General features: G+C 42.9%; 1 protein-coding gene across 12 annotated transcripts in view; it reads right to left on the bottom strand.

Moving 5' to 3' along the window:
* RGS6 (regulator of G protein signaling 6) overlaps positions 1-19,711 on the bottom strand; it is a 629,079-nt gene that overhangs the window by 593,753 nt on the left and 15,615 nt on the right. The window contains exon 1 of one of the 12 annotated variants that reach the window (XM_047862119.1): positions 7,429-7,607. The exons of 9 other annotated variants lie outside the window; for them this stretch is intronic. The gene's annotated coding sequence lies outside the window, so the exon portion shown is untranslated. Of the gene's footprint in view, positions 1-6,361; positions 6,431-6,735; positions 7,059-7,428; positions 7,608-19,711 lie in introns of those variants that run through there. 2 more of the 12 variants (XM_047862118.1, XM_047862120.1) reach the window with 2 other exon arrangements.

The following is a 19,711-nucleotide window of genomic DNA, read 5'->3' as shown; positions in this document are numbered from 1 at the left end:
ATGGTTTGTGAGATCGAGCCCCGCATTGGGCTCTACACTGACGGCACAGAGCCTGCTTGGGATTCCCTCTCTTCCTCTCTCTCTGCCACTCCCCCATTCGTTCTCTCTCTCTTTCTCTCTCTGAAAATAAATAAATTTTTTAAGAAGCCCACAGGCAGAGGGAGAGACAAATACTAGTGCATAATTACAAACCAGGAAGAGGGCCTCAGTATATCACAAATCCAAGGTGACCTAGGCAGGCAAAATCAAGTAAACAATAAGAATGGGGTACTTTGCATCCACACCTGCCCCAGCCCATGTACCTGCACCCAGACCAGTCGATCTCTCTCTGTCAATACTAGTTCATCCTCCCTCCCATTTTCACCCACCGGAGCTGCCACTCTACAAGCCAGTAACTCAGCAAACGTTCACCCAACTCCTAGCCTGCCAAACACGGTAAGAGATCCCGAAGGTACAGAGGAAAAACACTGCACAGCCTTGCTTCGAGTATGGGTCACAAGCCGCCCTAAGAGACAGCCATGTAGCAGCAGCCCCTATTTTTCACCTCTCTTCCTGCTAATGATTAATGGCCTTTAGGCCCAAGGAAACAGACCCATCTTTGGCTACTGCAGAGGAAGATCCTTCCCACCCCACCCTCTCCACCTAGTGTCTGGGCCACCTATTTTCTACGAACCTTCTCAAATCCACTTTTAGCACTCTGGAGCAGGATTCTCCAAGGGACTTGGGAGTCCCTCAAATGCTAGGCTGATATAAGCAAGTCCTCACAGACTCACTTTGGAGGAGGTCATCGAGAGGACAGGACCACCGGGTGACCTGAGAGGGGGACGTGGGCACTCAGAGGCTCCTCATCCCCTCTCCAGTCCTTGGCATGTCTGCTCTGCCCATGGTTCCCAAAGTGGGAGCCACCTCCAAGGGCATAACCCTGGGAGAATCAGGCGCTGCTGAGCTCCATCCGGACTAAACACATACCTGAACGCCATTAAGGTTCCTAGAAAACCCCTACGATCCTGGCAGGCAATTCAAGGCGGAGATTTTTATTTTGAGCGAAAGACAGAGTGCTGGTGGGGGAGGGGCAGAGAAGGAGGGAGAGGGAGAATCCCAAGCAGGCTGCGCTGTGAGATCACGACCTGAGCCGAAATCAAGAGTGGACGCTTCACCACTTAACCGACTGAGCCACCCAGGTGCCACACGGAGAGGGCTATTTATCTTGCAGCTGCTCCGGACAAAGCTCCTATGTAAGTTTCCTTGCTAATTAACGCTGCCACCTACCAACCTGGAGTGAATGCTTCCCTGGGTCTCTTTGCCCTCCTGCACCCAGGTGGGTTTCAGATTACTGGGAAACTTCCAGGGCTGCAAACCAACAACTCGTAATCAAAATTATTAGAAAACAGACAATTGGTGTGACAGGGTCCGCCTTCTTGGGTCACTGTGCCTCCTCCGTGCAGCATGCTAGGCAAGTTGTCATTTTCTCCCAGCTACTGATCCTTCAAGGGGCATTCTGTTATTCCTATTTTACAGATGGGGAAATTGAGGTTCAGAAACACAATCAACGGGGTTTTAAATTGCCTGTTGTCCTACTTTAAGGGCCACGGGTCACAGGTCTCTGTCAGGGCTCAGGGCTGGCCAGGTCTCAGTACAGGTGCCTGAGGCACTTCAGAGTGAGGGCTGCCTCTGCTAGTTCCTGCTCAAGCCGGTTCAGGCATAGCTCACCTCGAAGGGCTTTGCTAGAGGTGTGCATCACCCCAGGCATGAAAATAGCTTCTTGGGTGGGGCAGGTACTAGGCTAAGAGAATTCTACCCTGCAAAAACTTACAGGTTGGCTTTTTCCTTTAAAGGTTTTACCTAAGTACTTAGAAAAGCCAAGAAAGTGGGTCTCCACCACAACGCATTTGTGAACATCTACTTTGTCCAGATTCAAATAGTTACATTTTCAGTTCCCATCCATAAAAATGGAGGTTTTCTGTACCCTATGTTTCTAACGCCTAGGGGGGGGGATTAATTCTCTAGTCACGAAGTAGCCACACCAGGATGACCAAAAGTTGTGACTGGGGTATTTCAGCTCCCTGCAATCTCCCGGCCATCAAATGGATTCACTCCGTGTCCATAGAGGAATGTGGTAAAGAACACCCTTTCCTGTCAGGCAGGCCTGGATCTGATTTCTCGTGATGCCACTGATCGGTTTTGGGGACTCCCACAGGTTAATGTTTTCTCCAAGCTTAGGTCCCCATTTTGCGATGTTCTAATGAGCATTGTTCTACCTTTTGGCCGGGGGTTGGAGGGAGGAGTCTAGGCCACTGTTTCCTTGACCTGCTTTGGTAGCTGGGAGAGTTCATAGTGAATCCAGACACATACACACCCTTTTTGGAACGTATATGTGGTAGAAAACGAAATGCCTCTTATAGGTCTCCGGAAGGCAGCAGTGAAGCATGCATGAGCCTTCCAGTTTGTAACATTTCAAGCAGGTACTCTGAGCTGTTATTTAAGGTAACTCATTAGGTTTAATGTTCATTTTAACAACCTACTTGTAAGCGCTTTTGCTTCCCTTGCAGTTTGAAGAACTGGGTTTCATGACTGATTAGGACTCTTACTACAGACTTAATGGCTCCAGACTCTGGATGGTTATCTTTTTTATCTTGACTACTGGAGAAAGTTTTTCCCACGGAGAAAACCGACGCTTACAGTGAACCTCCTGGCGGGACACTAGGGCAGATGGATGCAAAGAAAAGAGGGCAGGGATTCTGCCCTCAAGGAGCACAGCATCTAGTTCTGGGTGTGGTCCCCAGATCAGTGCAGGCAGCAGTATCTGGGCACTTGTTACAAATGAAAATTCTCAGGCCCCATCCCAGACCCACTACATCAGAAACTCTGGGGTTGACCCCCGAGCCACCTGTGTTTGAAAAAGCCCACTTCAAACAACTATCATCCTCATCACATGTCAAAACAACAAATATGTTAGTTTACTAACTAAAGCTGAAAGTTCCATTTATCTTTTGAAGCAGAGGCCCAGAGGCCACAGGCCACATGAGGTGGAGAAAATGAAACCAGAACTCAGGTATCCGTCCCTCCGCATGCACACCCCACCCTACACAAGGCCAAGGTTCTTTTTCTTTTCTGATGCTTTAATCCCTAAATCTTATGTGAAGTCCCAAGTACTACCAAACCAAAGTAAAAACCTTCATTTTTCAAAGAAAACGGAAAAACAGAGGAACTACTCTCTTTGAAAATAAGAACCACTAACAAAAATTTAAATCTCCTCTATCAAAATCATCCAGTAAACTAGTAGTAATTTACTAAACCTTTAGCACATCCAAGTTCCATTTACAAGATTTGAAAATTTGGGAGGCTGGGGGAGAGAAGTATAAAAACACAGTGAATGGGGGTGCCTGGGTGGCTCAGCTGGTTGGGTGTCCAACTCGATTTCTGCTCAGATCATGATCCCAAGGTCATGGGATAAAGCCCCATGCTGGACTCCATGCTGAGTGTGGAGCCTACTCAAGATTCTCTCTCTGGGGTGCCCTGGGGGGCTTGGTCGGTTAAGCGTCCAACTTCCACTCAGGTCATGATCTCACAGTTTGTTGGTTCAAGCCCCGTGTCAGGCTCTGTCAGCACGGAGGCAGCTTCAGATTCTGTGTCTCCCTCTCTCTCTCTGCCCCTCCCCTGCTTGTGCTCTGTCTCTCTCTCAAAAATAAATAAACATTAAAAAAACTTTTTTTTTAAAATTCTTTCTCACTCTGCTCCTCCCCCCATCGCAATCGCTTGTTCTCTCTAAAATAAGAAAAAAATTTTAATTAAAAATTTAAAAAATACAATTAATAATGTGATCAGAATCAAATCTGGAGGAATATACAGCATGCAGAAATGTCAACTGTGGTTCACCATCCATGGGAGAATTACAAATCTTTTTTCTTTGTATTTTCTTGAATCTTTTCCCAATGGTTATATATTACTTTGGTAATCAAGGAAGAAAGGTAAAACTTGTCTTTCAAATGTTACCTCCAAATCACTCAACACGAAGGTTTATTTTGTAATTCCCTTTCTCTCCATACAGCAGGATACTGTGTGTGTGTAGTAATTATTTATATCATGCCATATGTTGCAATGAGATGAAATTCAGGAAATATCTTCCTTCTAGCTGGCACTGAAAAGGAAGAGGTTAAATGCTTTCCTAGGTTCAAAGCACTGTGAATTAAGCCAACTGTGAAGCTAAGGAAACATTTATTGAAATCTCTAAGAGCATCCTTTTTGAAAAACGTTGATATGACACATAGCTCCTTACTCATATCGCCCTGATGTTTAACCCTTAGCACAAAACAGAATGTTCAGCAATTCCTGGCAAAGTCTTAGGAGTGCAGGGGACAAAATGCATGGGAGAATATCAGAGAAATAAGAAACAGAAGGTTCCTACTTTCACATCAAATTCTGTCCCTGTGGGAAAAAAGACATCCAAAATTACTGGCAAATTTCACTGTCCCCAATACCCTTTAATTTTTTTTTCCTTTCTCAAGAAATGTTTGCTCATTGAAAAAATATCTATGTTGGTTACTTTTAATCAATGAATCATAAAAAAAAAATAGATAAATAAGGATTGTCTCATTTAAAGAGACATTTCTGCCGCAAAAGCACTGCTGTAATGTTTCACTTGATAAGACAGATTTATCGCTTGAAGAAGAACTAGCACTGTTTTACTAAAACTCTCAGCAAAATAAAATTCACTGTTAATTAAAGTCTCTTAAAGGAGACATGGAAGTAAAGTTAACCAATGCGATGGCAACGGAAAGGGAAATACTGGGGCACCTGGGTAGCTCAGTCGGTAAAGCATCTGACTTCAGCTCAGGTCAGGATCTCAAGATTTGTGGGTGGGAGCCTTGCGTTGGGCTCTGGGCTGACAGTGTGGAGCCTGGAGCCTGCTTTGGATTCTGTGTCTCCCTCTCTCTCCGCCCCTCCCCTGCTCGCTCGCTCTCTCTCTCAAAAATAAACAAACATTAAAGAAATTAAAAAACAAAAAGGAAATCCTAGTGGCCACCTTTTGTACCAAAATACCCACAATAGCTGATATTTCTAGAATTTACAGATGCCTTCAGGAAAGAATGAGTTATGGGGGGGGGGGGGGAATACATACATATATATATAATATATATATTGTATTATACATATATAATATATATTATATTGTAAATACATAATATATTATATTATACATATAATGTAATATATACTATACATATAATGTAATATATACTATATTATACATATAATGTAATATATATTATACATATATATAATATATATATAATACCTCAACATTTATAGTATCTAAGATCACCATACTTATGCAACAATTTGGCTCGACGGTACCATCAGGGAACTCAGAAAGAACTTCTTATCTTGGGTTTGGCTGCTTAGCATGCAAGCTTTCACTTACGGAAGCGCATCCCCAAAGAGCCTCAAATGTCCCTCAGTCCTCTGCTTACTTTCTGTCACAGAGCAGTCTCAGCCATTGCAAAATTAACAAATTAATAAGACTAAGAACACATCATGATAAAGAATGTACAGCTTACAGAAAGTTTCTCCAACCCCCAGGTCCCACTCCCTGGAATTACCCATCCGCCTATGAAAAGTGATCTAGAGAAGCCTTGCTGTTAACATAGGAAGCCAAACCTATTAACAGTGTCCCTTCAAGCACTTTCTGACACAACATACACAAACTTGCGGCTCCGTCTGTAACTCCATCCGGACACTTAGAAGCCTGGTTCTTCGTCTTCCATCTCTCATCCCCTTCTGGTGAGAAAAGGGTCCAATGTTGGGCTTGGTCTAAGACTGCTTATTTTTGCAGTTTTACTTTGGGGTTGCTAAAAGGTATCGATTACAAACTACCTGCGGATCCAGCTTCTAAGCATTGATAAATGCTGAGGGAACAATCCCAAGCCAACAACAAGCCCCAAAATATCTTCAATTTGTAAGGCCGAAATGCCACTCCTCCCAACAAGAGAGAAACAAATCACGTTCCTGCTCCATCAAATTAAAAACGAATAACAAAATAAAATTAAGAAGCATCTTTCATTCTGAACAAAATTAAATTTTCTGGGTCACTTTTTTCCGTCTCGCCGGGCCACGTTTACAGCCTGACGGTGACGGTAAACACGAGCTGTTCACGCCAACAGTTTAGCGGTCGCCCTCTGAGAGCCAATACCTACCTACCGTTCTCTTTCCTGCCGCAGTTCCCGAAGAACAGACCCCCGCCCCCACCCCTGCCCTCCCCACCTCACCACTCGCTTGCGCTCCTTCTGGCAAACCGCAAAAGGGCGAGGTTTATCACAGAAAAAGTTAATGAACGCCTGCTTCTGGGGTAAAGGTGCCCCACCTGCGATCACAGCATCGGAAGACTGGAAGTACCTAAGAGCACGTACCCTCTGCTCGCTGGCCCCAGTCACTGAGCGCTTCGCACCCAGAAACCCAGGAACATGATTTATATGCAGACCTGCACCCATCCCACACAAGTCCGCACGCCAGCTTGCCTAACCACTTATGTAAGCTCGTGCCTCTACAGTCCCAAACTGCACACACACGCACAGCCCGACACCTGTCACGCATCCGAAATGGACAGCATCCACACCCAGGAGATGAAATGAAATCAACACATATGAAGGTGGGGGGGGGGGGGGGAGGGTGTCTACCGTTTTAAAACCTCTTTTCCCCCAATTGTTTCCTGCCCGTTTTTGTCACAACTACAATTACCTTAGCAACCAAAGAATTGCACTGACTCCCCCTCCGGCTTCTGAATTTCTCCTAAAGCCAAGCTTGCGCCAGGTTCATGGTAAAGCTAGAGAAGCCCGGAAAACGAGGCACCGGCAGCCCCTGGGGGGCGGAGGGGACGTCGGAGGCGGTCTCCCCGCTGCTCTCCGGCGACCCGCCTTGTCTTTGCGAGTTGCCGCGGTGGCGAGCGCGGGGTTTAGGGAGCGGAGAGCGAAGCCCGGGGCCGGCCAGGAGGCGCGGCGGGTCGCATGGTGCCGGGGCGCGGGGCGCTCGGGATCTCCGGCGCTCGCCCCTCGCCCGCCCCAGGCCGACGGGGTCCGCGGAGGTCGGTCCGCCCCCTCGGCGCCCACCAGCTCCCGCAGCTGGGGGATGCCGGCGCCGGGCGGAGCTCTCGCTGCGAGCAGGGCCGGGCGCAGGAGCTGCCCCAACTCCCGGAGCCGCTCAGCTCAGCTCCGCCGCTCGCGAACCGCCGCAGCGGCGCCCGCTGTCGGGTGTCGGGCAGAGTTGCAGCCCCGCGCCGCGCGCACCTGGGCGCCGGCACCTGGGCCTGGAGCGGAGTGGCGCGGGGCGGGGCGGGGCGGGGCGGGGCCGGGAGGTCCCCGGGGCGGGGCCGGGCGGGGCCGGGCGGGGCCCAGGCACCTGCGCGCGTCCCCCGGGCGCCGCCTCTCGGCTCACCTGTTCCTGTGCGCCTCGGACGGTGCAGACTGGGATTTGCCCGAGGAAGGGAAAGCCTAGAAATTCCTGGCACTTTATCTGCTGCCGAGAAAACTGGCAGACTGGCTCGGCGATGCGGAGGCTCCTTCTGTCAGTCCCGAGAGCTGGCCGCGTCTGGAAACTTCAGCGGCGTCAGGGTTGTCTTAGGGATTCCTGATCCGGAGTGGTTTGCCCGGTAGCTTTCAGTCTCTCGCTGACGTGTAGCTGGCGCCCTCTAAATTAAAATGGGCCACAGCGATCGTCAGGGATATTGTGACTAACCTCGTCATTTTAATCGATTCAACATTTACACCACATGCTGTGTTTGGAGTATTTTATGATCATTCGTATCTGGAACACCACGAAAGAATTTTCAAGAGAAATTAACTCTGCAGACGTTCTTGGGGAAAAGAGGAAGAGGTTGAAGATAGAAAATGAGAAAGGGTAACTTGAACTGAAGACATTCTTTAATGTGGGATCTTTGAAATTGGATATTTGGTTAAAAACTCAGGAAACTGCAGGTGAAAATAGAACAACATTGTTGGTACTGGATGGTCACCATGGAGCAGTGTGCAATGTCAATGTAACCAATATCAAGAATAATTTATTCTTGAATTGTGTAGTGTTACCAGGAAAACAAAAACTCGAAATAAAATATCTAAAGATTTCTAAAGATGGGTCACAGGTTGAACTTTAATGTCTCCTTCCCAAGACAAATCTCCTTTCCCACCATTCTATATTGACTAATGGACATATTCGTTCTTTCATCCAATTAACAATAATTAGCACCTACCCTGTGTTAGACCCTCTGCCAAGCACTAGAAATTGATAAAATAACGGTCCCAGCCCTCAGACCCTTCTGCTTAATGGGGACGTACCCAAGCAGGTATATGTATTACCTGGGGCTAAGTCACAAAAGTGGTGCCACCAAAACCTGGAAGAAAGCCTGCAACCAAAGGAAACCACACTTAACCTAATGAGTAAAATGTAATTTCATTAGATGCCCCAGTTATTTCATTTGTTAAAATATGAAAATTTTCTGTTCCCAGATTTATTTGGTGTAAGCATCTTCGTGGAGCTGGCTGCAGCTGTTTGGAACAGGTAGAGGATGGGCTTCTTACTGAGAGACGGGGGATGGGAAGGGGGTCTTCCTTTTAAGGGGAGCCCTGCATTTCTGAGACCAGCAGCTTCTTGAGGGTCAGGCATTGGGGAACAACCATCTGGAAGTATAAGCAGTGAGCTTCAGGTGCATCTGAAGAAAAGTCTTCAAATATAACAAAATACTTAAGAACAAAATACTTAAGAATAAATTTAACCAAGGAGGTGAAAGATCCATATACTGACAATGACAAGACATTGGTGAAAGAAATTGAAGAAGACACAAATAAATGGAAAGATATCCCACGTTCATAGATTGGAAGAATTAATACTGTTAAAGTATCCGTGCTGCCCAAAGCCATTTACAGATTCAACATAATCTGTGTCAAAATTCCAATGACATTTTTCACAGAAACGGGGGGGGGGGGGGAATCCTAAAATGTATACGGTACCACAAAAGACCCTAAATAGCCAAAACAGTCTAAAGCAAGAAAAGCAAAGCTAAAGGCATGACACTACCTGATTTCAAATTTCAAACTATATTACAAAGCTATAGTAATCGAAACAGTATGGTATTAGCATAAAAACAGGCACATAGACCAAGGGAGTGCCCAGAAATAAATCCACATGTAAACAGTGGATGAATATTTGACAAGGGAGCTAAGAATTAACTGATGTTAGGAGAACTGGATATTCACATGCAAAATAATGAAACTCGATCCCTATCTTACACAACTCACAAAAATTAACTCCAAATGGATTAAAGACTTAAGCGTAAGACCCAAAACTGTAAAACTACTAGAAGAAAACAGAGGAAAGTCTCTTTGACATTGGTCTTGGCAACAATTTTTTGGATATGACTCCAAAAACACAAGCAACACAAGTAAAAATAAACAAGTGGGACTATATCAAACTAAATAGCTTCTGCACAGCAAAGGCAACAGTCAGCAAATTGAAAAGGCAACTTATAGAATGGGAGAAAATATTTTCAAGCCATCTATCTGATAAGGAGTTAATATCTGATGAGAAGTATAAGAATTCATACAACTCAATAGAAAAACAAAAACAGGTAAAAAATGGGTGAGGGACTTGAATAGACATTTTTTCCGAAGAAGGCATACAGATGGCCAACAGGCACGTGAAGAAATGCTCAATATCACTAATCATTAAGGAAATGCAAATTAAAACCACAATGAGATGTTACTTCACACTTGTTACAATGGCTATTTTTGAAAGAGACAAGAGACAAGTATTAGTGAGAAAGTAGAGAAAAGGGAACCCTTGTATACTGCTGATGGGAATGTAGATTGGTGCAGCCACTATGGAAAACACTATGGAGTTTCCTCAAAAAATTAAAAATAGAACTACCAAATAATCCAGCAATTCCACTTTTGGTCATATATCCCCCCCAAAAAAGTGAAAACACTAACTCAAAAAGCTATATGCACTCCCATGTTCATTGCAACATTTTCTACAATAGCCAAGACATGGAAACAACCTGATTATCCATTGACACATGAATGGATCTCACACACGCAAATACACACACTTACTATTATTACCAAAATTTTTATCAAAATTCCAATGGCATTTTTCACAGAACGAGCCATTATTTAGCCATACAAAAAGAAGGAAATCCTGCCATCTGCAACAATATGGATGGACCTTGAGGACACTATGCTCAGTGAGATAAATCAGAGAAAAACAGTGTATGAGCTCACTGTGAAATCTAAAAAAGCTGAATTCATAGAAATATAGAATGGTAGTTTCCAAGAGATTGGAAAAATGAGGAGATGTTGATCAAAGGGTACAAACCTAGTTATAAGATGCATGAGTTTTAGGGATCTAATGTACAGCACGATGACTATAGTTAACAATACTGTATTATGCTCGAAAGTTGTTAGAGTAAATTTTAATTGTCATCTAAACACACACACACACAAAGTGGTAATTTTGTGATGGGATGAAGTGTTAACTAACCTTACTGTGGTAATCATTTTGCAATATACACATGTATCAAATCATCACATAGTACACCTTGAACTTCATGGTATATATCAGTAAAGCTGATTATTATATATAATCAGATATTTTCATATGTATTTACTTATATTCAATAAATTTTAATTTACAATTCAATAAAATTTATGCATATTTATTTATGTATTATGTATTATATATTATACATATAATATTTATACATATTTACTTATATTCAAAATAAATTTGAATTTGCAATTCAATAAAATAATTACATATGTATACATGTATGTGTATATATTTTATACACATAGACATACTACATATTTTTATTATATATATAACTTATATGTAATTTTAATATAACATATATTTATATTATAAATATTATATATATATGTAATGATAAAAATAATTAACATCATAGAGACAGGCCATACTTTTTGCTACCATGGCCAACAGATTGGTTTACATACCAGGAATTGAACATACAAGTAAATATATTAAGGATATTGGTTGGCAGTTTTGTCACTGTTGGAGAAGGGAATTACAGATATAAAAAGAGGAAAGATTAGAATAAACCCAGTGATGTGGCTTGAAATTAAAGAAGATGGTATGAAATGAATTCTACTTTACACAGATGAAAAGATAGAAAAATATATGAATATGTGCATATATATGTTGGTATGTTTCCTAGTTCCATTCACTGAGAGAGTCTAAATGCAATAGTACCCCAGTAGCCATGAACACACCTAATACTCAGACTTTGGTTTTTAAATACCATTCTCCACCAAAGAGAACTATGGCTCCATGGTGTAGTGGGTAAAACCAGAGTAATCTGTTGTGCAAGGAAAATGAAACGGTACTTAAAGAATTATGGAGATACGTTCAAAGAATATAGGATCTAAAGGGGTCTCTATCAGCCAAATCTAGGACAGTTTAAGCATCAAAATAAATAATGACCGCAACAAGTTGTAACCTTTGAGTAAAATAGAGATGAGTCCATGCTGATAGAAAGAAATAAAGGAGAAAGGAAAGTTCTACTAGTAGAATACAACTAATAGAAGAAGGAAGAAAGATAGAATGTAGAAAATCACGATGTTACAACCATCATTTTGATTGACTCAAGCCAGAATCAACAATGGATGCTAAAATTTGTGAGTAAAAGTTTGATGAGGAATGAGATACTTACAGTGTCTCAAAGTATGTCCCTAAAAATAGTCATTAATTCTCATCAACAGACCATTAATTATTAATTAACAAGGACAGCACACTTACTAATTAACATTACAACTGGAATATTTGGGAGATACCATCTTAATCAACTGGCAAAAGTTTACATAAACAAAAACCAGTAATGGAAAAAACCAACCTCATGTTGCCTCCTGACAGAATACAGTGAAAAGAACACAGTAGTACTTCTTTTGCATAAATATAAAAGTCATGAGGAAACATCAGACAAATGCAAATTGAGAGAAATTCAAGTAACTGGCATGTATCCTTCAAAAATGTCAAGGCTATGAAAGTAAAAATTGTTGCAGATTAGAAGTCACTAGAGAGACAAGACAACTAAATGCAAGAGGTGATCTTTAATAGGATCCAAGGCCTATAAATGACAGTAATGGCATAATTGGTGAAATTTCAGTGGATTTTATTAGATTACATTGGATCAGTGTTATTCTCCTGATGTGAGATTGTGCTGTGGTTATTTAGGAATGTCTTTGCTGGTAGAAACTACACACCGATGTATGACAGGGTAAGGAGGCTTCATATCTGCAGCTTACTCTCAGATGATTCAGAAGTGTTAACAACTTGAAGAATATAAGGCAGTTCTTTGAACTATTTTTGGCAACTTTTGTGTAATTTAAAATGATTTAAAAACAAAAATTTCCAAAATGTATCAAGATATAATTGTTCTCCTTAACAAAAAAACAAAAACAATAAAATAACAACAGAAAATCATCTGCACTTTCAAAAGCGTTCACTGTGGGTTTTAAGACTCAGCTCACTGTTAGCTGTACTGAAAATATGATTTGATCTACTATTTTTGTGAATATATACAATAATGGGATTCGGCCCAACATTTCATTCATTCGCTCAGCAATCATTTATGAAGGCCATGCTGTGTACAAGAATCTTTCCCCCAAACTCCTCTAAAGGATAAAATAAAATACATTTATAGGTAAACTCCTAAATCTTTTGATGACCTCGTTACCCAGTGAGGAGTTGCAGGGAAGTATGCAATAGAATTGATCGTGGTGTAGCTCTCAAACTGGGTGACAAAGTGAACAGAACAAAAACAAGCTGGCAATTTAGTTGCGATGACTACACTGGCAGGTGACGATGGGAAAATATGGTTGGTTAGTGTCAGTGCATTTGGTGCGTGTGTGCGTGGCAGTCGATTTGCAGAGGAGATGAGACTTGGCACCCTGTGGCCTACTTCCTAGGACTGTGACTTTGTGACAGTTGACAGCTCATGATGCTTTTCCTCAGACCCCCACATTTTCTCTTCCTCACTCTTAATGTAGTCTTTTCTTTTCCTGAGAATTAAGGGCTATTTACTTTGCACTTTGACAATAAAAGGAAAAAAGATTCTGGATAAATTTTGCCTCCTGTTCAATCTTGACAGAAAATTAATTTCCTGGCTATTTTTAAAAGGGTCTTTCTCAAGGGGTGGCTTGAAGGCCACAGTATCCATATTGCCTGAGGCATTTATGAAACTTAGCAATACAGATTCTTTTTTTTTTATTTTTGTTTATTTTTTTTTTAATTTACATCCAAGTTAGCATATAGTGTAACAATGATTTCAGGAGTAGATTCCTTAATGCCCCTTACCCATTTAGCCCATCCCTCCTCCCACAACCCCTCCAGTAACCCTCTGTTTGTTCTCCGTATTTAAGAGTCTCTTTGTCCCCCTCCCTGTTTTTATATTATTTTTGCTTCCCTTCCCTATGTTTGTCTGTTTTGTCTCTTCAAGTCCTCATATGAGTGAAGTCATATGGTATTTGTCTTTCTCTGACTGACTAATTTCACTTAGCATAATACCCTCCAGTTCCATCCACGTAGTTGTAAATGATTTCATTCTTTTTGACTGTCGAGTAATACTCCATTGTATATATGTACCACATCTTCTTTATCCATTCATCCATCGATGGACATTTGGGCTCTTTCCATACTTTGGCTATTGTTGATAGTGCTGCTATAAACATGGGGGTGCATGTGTCCCTTTGAAACAGCGTACCTGTATCCCTTGGATAAATACATAGTAGTGCAATTGCTGGGTTGGAGAGTAGTTCTATTTTTAAGTTTTTGAGGAACCTCCATACTGTTTTCCAGAGTGGCTGTACCAGTTTGCATTCCCACCAGCAGTGCAAACGACATCCTTTCTCTGCTGTTGCCTGAGTTGTTAATGTTAGTTATTCTGACAGGTATAAGGTGGTATCTCATTGTGGTTTTTTTTTAATTTTTTTTAATGTTTTTACTTTATTTTTGAGACAGAGAGAGACAGAGCATGAGTGGGGGAGAGTCAGAGAGAGAGGGAGACACAGAATCCAAAGCAGGCTCCAGGCTCTGAGCTGTCAGCACAGAGCCCGACGCGGGGCTCGAACTCACAGACAGTGAGATCGTGACCTGGGCCGAAGTCGGAAGCTCTACCGACTGAGCCACCCAGGCGCCCCTCTCATTGTGGTTTTGATTTGTATTTCCCTGATGATGAGTGATGTTGAGCATCTTTTCATGTGTCGGTTGGCCATCTGGAGGTCTTCTTTGGAGAAGTGTCTATTCATGTCTTTTGCTCATTTCTTCACTGGATTATTTGTTTTCTGGGTGTTGAGTTTGATAAGTTCTTAATAGATTTTGGATACTGACCCTTTATCTGATATGTTGCTTGCAAATATCTTCTCCCATTCCGTCGGTTGCCTTTTAGTTTTGTTGACTGTTTCCTTCACTATGCATAAGCTTTTTATTTTGATGAGGTCCCAATAGTTCATTTTTGCTTTCGTTTCCCTTGCCTCCGGAGACGTGTTGAGTAAGAAGTTGCTGCGGCCAAGGTCAAAGAGGTTTTTGCCTGCTTTCTCCTCAAGGATTTTGATGGCTTCCTGTCTTACATTTAGGTCTTTCATCCATTTTGAGTTTATTTTTAAGAAAGTGGTGCAGGTTCGTTCTTCGGCATGTCACTGTCCGGTTTTCCCAGCACCACTTGCTGAAGAGACAGCAATAAAGATTCTTGAACCCCACCTCAGACCTCAGTTGAAATTTCTAGCGAGGGGACCAGGGAATCTGCTTTTGAGCAAAAATTTGCATTGGTTTGCAAATTGTCCTCTATAAATGGAGGGCAAGGCGACCAAGAAAAGAGACAGACATTCTAGATTTGTAGGTGACAATTTTAATAAGCAAGGGAACTCACATACAAGGCTTGTCTTGAGCAGCCAGCCACAAGATGAGTAGATCTCCACACCCACCTGCCAGAATCTTAAAGTTCATGCAGAGGCCTCAACAGGGTCCAGTCCACATATCGAGTTCAGATGGTCTCAACCACACATTACTCTCACAAAGCTACATCCTTTAAATGGCTCCTAGTGCAGGAACAGTGGGCAAAACATACATTCCGAACATACTGGAGGAATGAGAGGCCTCCAGTTGCCCAGATCCAGCTCGAGGGTCGACCAGTGGTCATGTATTCTCAGTTACCTCCTCTGACAGTTTGTGACTGACCCACAGCCTATGGGATGCTTCTTTCATAGAATGCCCAGCATTTTTCTTATTACTAATTGCATAGTCTCTTTCTCAGGAAAAGGCCATGCAATTCATGATGATAGTTTAGCACTTAATCCGCAATTTTAAAAATTGTGTGTCTGGGGATGGATGTGTTTATGTCATGATGCTGGAATGGTGATGTCTGAAACTCAGAAGTAGTGTTTGGTCAGAGTGGAATGTGGATTTACAAAGGCCCCATGCTTAATAATAGGGATGCAGGGAGGTGTATATATATAACCAATACACATGGGAGAAAATTTACATCAACGACAAGTTTTTTAAAACCTACGACAGCTCCCAAAATAACCATGGGATTCTGTTCACACCAATTGTTTGGACCAAGCGTCCTCATCAGATCACCTCATAGACGTTATTTCAGACACTACCATCCAGAGGTTGTGGTCAGAATTGTCACAGAATAGGCAGCTGCTCATGTGATAGGACTTGAAATCTTAGACAGGTCCCCTCAACTAAAAATATCTATTCTTCACCCTTCCCCCAATCCTCTGCTGCTAGGTGCTGGGATTCCCAGCTTATCAAATTCAGTTACAGGCATGTTTGTTTAGGTAAATGGTAAATGGTAAGGCAGGTACTTCAATAAGAAGGCTCCTTTATTGAGGCAAAATCTGTCAGTTACAAACTCTATCAAAAGTCCCAGTCACCTAAGACCACAGGTAACCCCCAAAAGCAAGAACATTGAAATTGAACACATAGCAACCTCTGTAAAACATAGCAAAGCCTTCTTCTTAAGGAGAACCTTATTTTAATCCAAAGGCCTTTTGCAGGTGTTCAAGAACCAGAGCGCAGCTCAAAGGGTATCCTCAGCCCTCTTCAGAATCTTGTGTTTGCCAACTCCTCATTGACATTCTAAAGAACATAGAAATGAAATTGGGCCATTTTCCAAACCAAAGCCTGGACAGGTGGCCCTGTTTCTCAAGATAACAGAACTGTATCCTCTGCTCAAAATGAATTTTCCTGCAATAAATGTTGTCCCTTTTCCCACCATCCCCCAAGACCCAGCAGTAGTTTTCTCTTTAATCTCTAGAACATTTTAATCACCCCCTCAAAAGTTCCTTCTTTCTCCTTTGTAGCCAGTCACCTCCCTTTACCCCTAGTAGGCAGCCACTGGTCTGTTTTCTATCCCTATGGTTTTGCCTTTTCCATAATGTCATATAAACAAAATCATATAGTACACAGTCATCCTGTGTCAGGCTTCTTGTCATGCCTTTGAGATCCATCCGTGATGGTGCATGTAGCAAGAGTCCATTCATTTTTACTGCCAAGTGGTGTTTTCATTGTATGGATATACCACATTTTGTTTATCCATACCAGCTGTTCTTTTGATAAGTATCACGCTTCTGATATGCTATTCTCCCAGGAGGCCATGACCCACTTGAACTTTACTGATAGATAGAACATAAAAATAGACCGTAACAGACACGGTTGTCTACCAAACCCATTCCCAAGCCATACCCATCCTTGACCCCTCCTCTACTCTCTCCTTCTTCTTTGCTGACTTCCCCACCCCCCTTCTGGCAGCTATAACTAAGAAGACCTAAGACCACTTCCACCAGAGTGGATCTTTATTAGACTAAACTACTCATGCTAGTTGCATTTCTGTGGCTGTGTTGTAGAGTTATGACCAATGAGACTTGATGGATAATCTGCTGGGGGCTTCTGCGGTACTTTGGGGGATCGGGGCTACGGACGTAAAAATAGGTGGAATTTAGGGGCACCTGGGTGGCTTAGTCCATTAAGGAACCGACTCTTGATTTCTGATCAGGGGTGAGGTCACCATCTCACAGTTGGTGAGTTCCAGGCTGTGTTCCAGAGTGTCGGGCTCGGTGCTGACTGAGGCAGCCTGAGCCTGCTTGGGATTTTCTGTCTCACTGTCTCTCGGCCCTTCCCCCTGCCCCTGCGTGCATGCACTTGCTCTCTCTTTCTCAAAAATAAATAAATAGGGGCGCCTGGGTGGCGCAGTCGGTTAAGCGTCCGACTTCAGCCAGGTCACGATCTCGCGGTCTGTGAGTTCGAGCCCCGCGTCGGGCTCTGGGCTGATGGCTCGGAGCCTGGAGCCTGTTTCCGATTCTGTGTCTCCCTCTCTCTCTGCCCTTCCCCCGTTCATGCTCTGTCTCTCTCTGTCCCAAAAATAAATAAATGTTAAAAAAAAAAAAAAAAGCTAAAAAAAATAAATAAATAAACAGTTTTTTTTAAATAGGTGGAATTTAAAGTCATGGAACCTCGAGAATTTCCTGTAGCAGTGACAGCGTCTGCAGACAGCAAAGCAGGTTCAAGATTGGAAGACTTCGCCAAGCACGTGGTTTGTGTTAATTACACATACTCATACACACGCACATGTCCTGATACAAACCCATGGGCCTTCCCCTCCCCCTGAAAATCACTGTTCTAGTCTTTCTTATGAGGCTTCCAGCTGGAGCACCAGGAACTAAGGGATTTTAACCTGCATCTGAGTGAGATATAAGTGTGTCCGTTGGTATTTACTTGCTCGTATTTAATATACATCCAAGCAAGTAATTAGCATTTAAAATACCCTGACCAGAAACGCTATTCTAAGAGCGGTTGCCCCAAGTTGATCTGTTCTCCATTCATGAGAACGATTTATAAGAAATATCTCAGAGTTCTTTTCAATTAACTCAAAATGCCTTCTTACTCCTATTTCTCTCCATTCTGACCTCCTTGCCTGAGGAAGTCTCCATGTCCCCCCCTTTCTCTGCAGTAGACCTCAGCTGCATCGTGCACACTCAACCATCAGCCCTCCTCACCAGCCCCCACCCTCGGTGGTTCCGTGCTGGGGTTTGTCTTCCATACCGACCTTCGCCACACTGTTGATATCTCAACTTTCCTTATTTATAAGGAGCATGCTTCCCGCACAGCAAACTGGGACCACAACGGTAACTAAAGGTAATTCCCAAATTTCTTTTGGTCTGGATGATAATGCTGCTGAGCTGCCTTGGGCATGTTAACCACCAGCACAGATCAATCAGCACCTCAGCCTCCCGTTCTCCTCAGCCCTAGGGGCGACAGATTGCAAAGCCCTTGGTCTGAACTATCAGGTTTTCCTAAACCTAGAACAATTAATTCATCCTGTTCATGCAAAGCTGCGCTACCTGTGCCATATTTCTGGCCTTGCTACGTACTTTGAGTCCCACTGATTTCACCCATGAAAAATATTTCTGATGTGCATTGTGCTAATGAACAAATCCTCTGGTGTTGATGGGATATGGATAACTGAAGCCATGTTTAGCTTACTGTGTTTAGTAAGCCCACCCCCTCACACACACGAGCTTCAGATGAGAGTCTCTAGAAACTCCCTAACTACTCCTAGAATTAGGCACTCCTGACTAGGATACTTCAAATATTAACTAACTGCCTGCTTATCTGTTCACTAAACTTCACTAACGCATGTACATCTTGGTGGCATGCAGGTTAAAACTCGGGTTTCTCATCCCCCAAATTCTGTTGAATCAGAAACATACAATGGGGCTAAAAAACAGTGAGGTACCACGCACTCTGATTAATTCGGGTGGTTCAGATACAGCTTAGAGTTCGAGGACTCCCGTCCTAGAGAGGAGGCGGAGAGGGCCTGCCCTCGCCCATGCATGCACTCACTCTAGAAAAATCGGGACAAGCGAAGGGAAGAACCAGCCCTCATTCTTCTCTGCTTCTGAGGCTCAGCTGTGAAGTTGGGAGCAACTCTGGAGGATTTACAAGCCACAGATGACAGAATCCACTCCGTATCTGGAGTTCCCCAAGCTTCTCTGGGAGCACGACCACAAAGGAAATGGGTCCTTGTCTCTTTCCTATTTATCCCAGCACTGGGGTGGGTCACGTGTAATTTTGTTAGGAACCTCCTTTTCTGGGGAAAAGAAAAATTGTTCTTTAACCAAGAAGAGGAGAAGAAATGGAATACTCTATTTTATATATTTTTTAATGTTTATTAATTTTTGGGAGAGAGAGACAGAATGAGAGTAGGGGAGGGGCAGAGAGAGAGAGGGAGACACAGAATCCAAAGCAGGCTCCAGGCTCTGAGCTGTCAGCACAGAGCCTGACGCGGGGTTCGAACTCACAAGACGTGAGATCATGACCTGAGCCGAAGTTGGCCACTTAACCGACTGAGCCACCCAGGTGCCCCAGAATTTGAATACTTTAAATGTAACTGTCTAGAAGCCAGAGCTGTCCTGTACCTCAGGTAGGTTTCAAACAAACTTTTATCATAGTAACCCAACCCCGTTCCCACTTACCATGTATAATATTTGCCTTTTGTTTAAATATATATCTTAAAATGCAATAAAATCATATTATCTCTAAGAAATAGAACAATTGGCTAAAATGAAGATTAAAAACTAATCCCCAGGGAAATTAGTAGCATGCTTAGTTTTGAGATGATAGGTTGTTTAATAGAATTGCATAC

Source organism: Prionailurus viverrinus, chromosome B3 (assembly GCF_022837055.1).
Source record: "Prionailurus viverrinus isolate Anna chromosome B3, UM_Priviv_1.0, whole genome shotgun sequence".
NCBI classification, from domain to species: Eukaryota; Metazoa; Chordata; class Mammalia; order Carnivora; family Felidae; genus Prionailurus; species Prionailurus viverrinus.
This window is presented reverse-complemented; position numbering and strand designations above follow the sequence as displayed.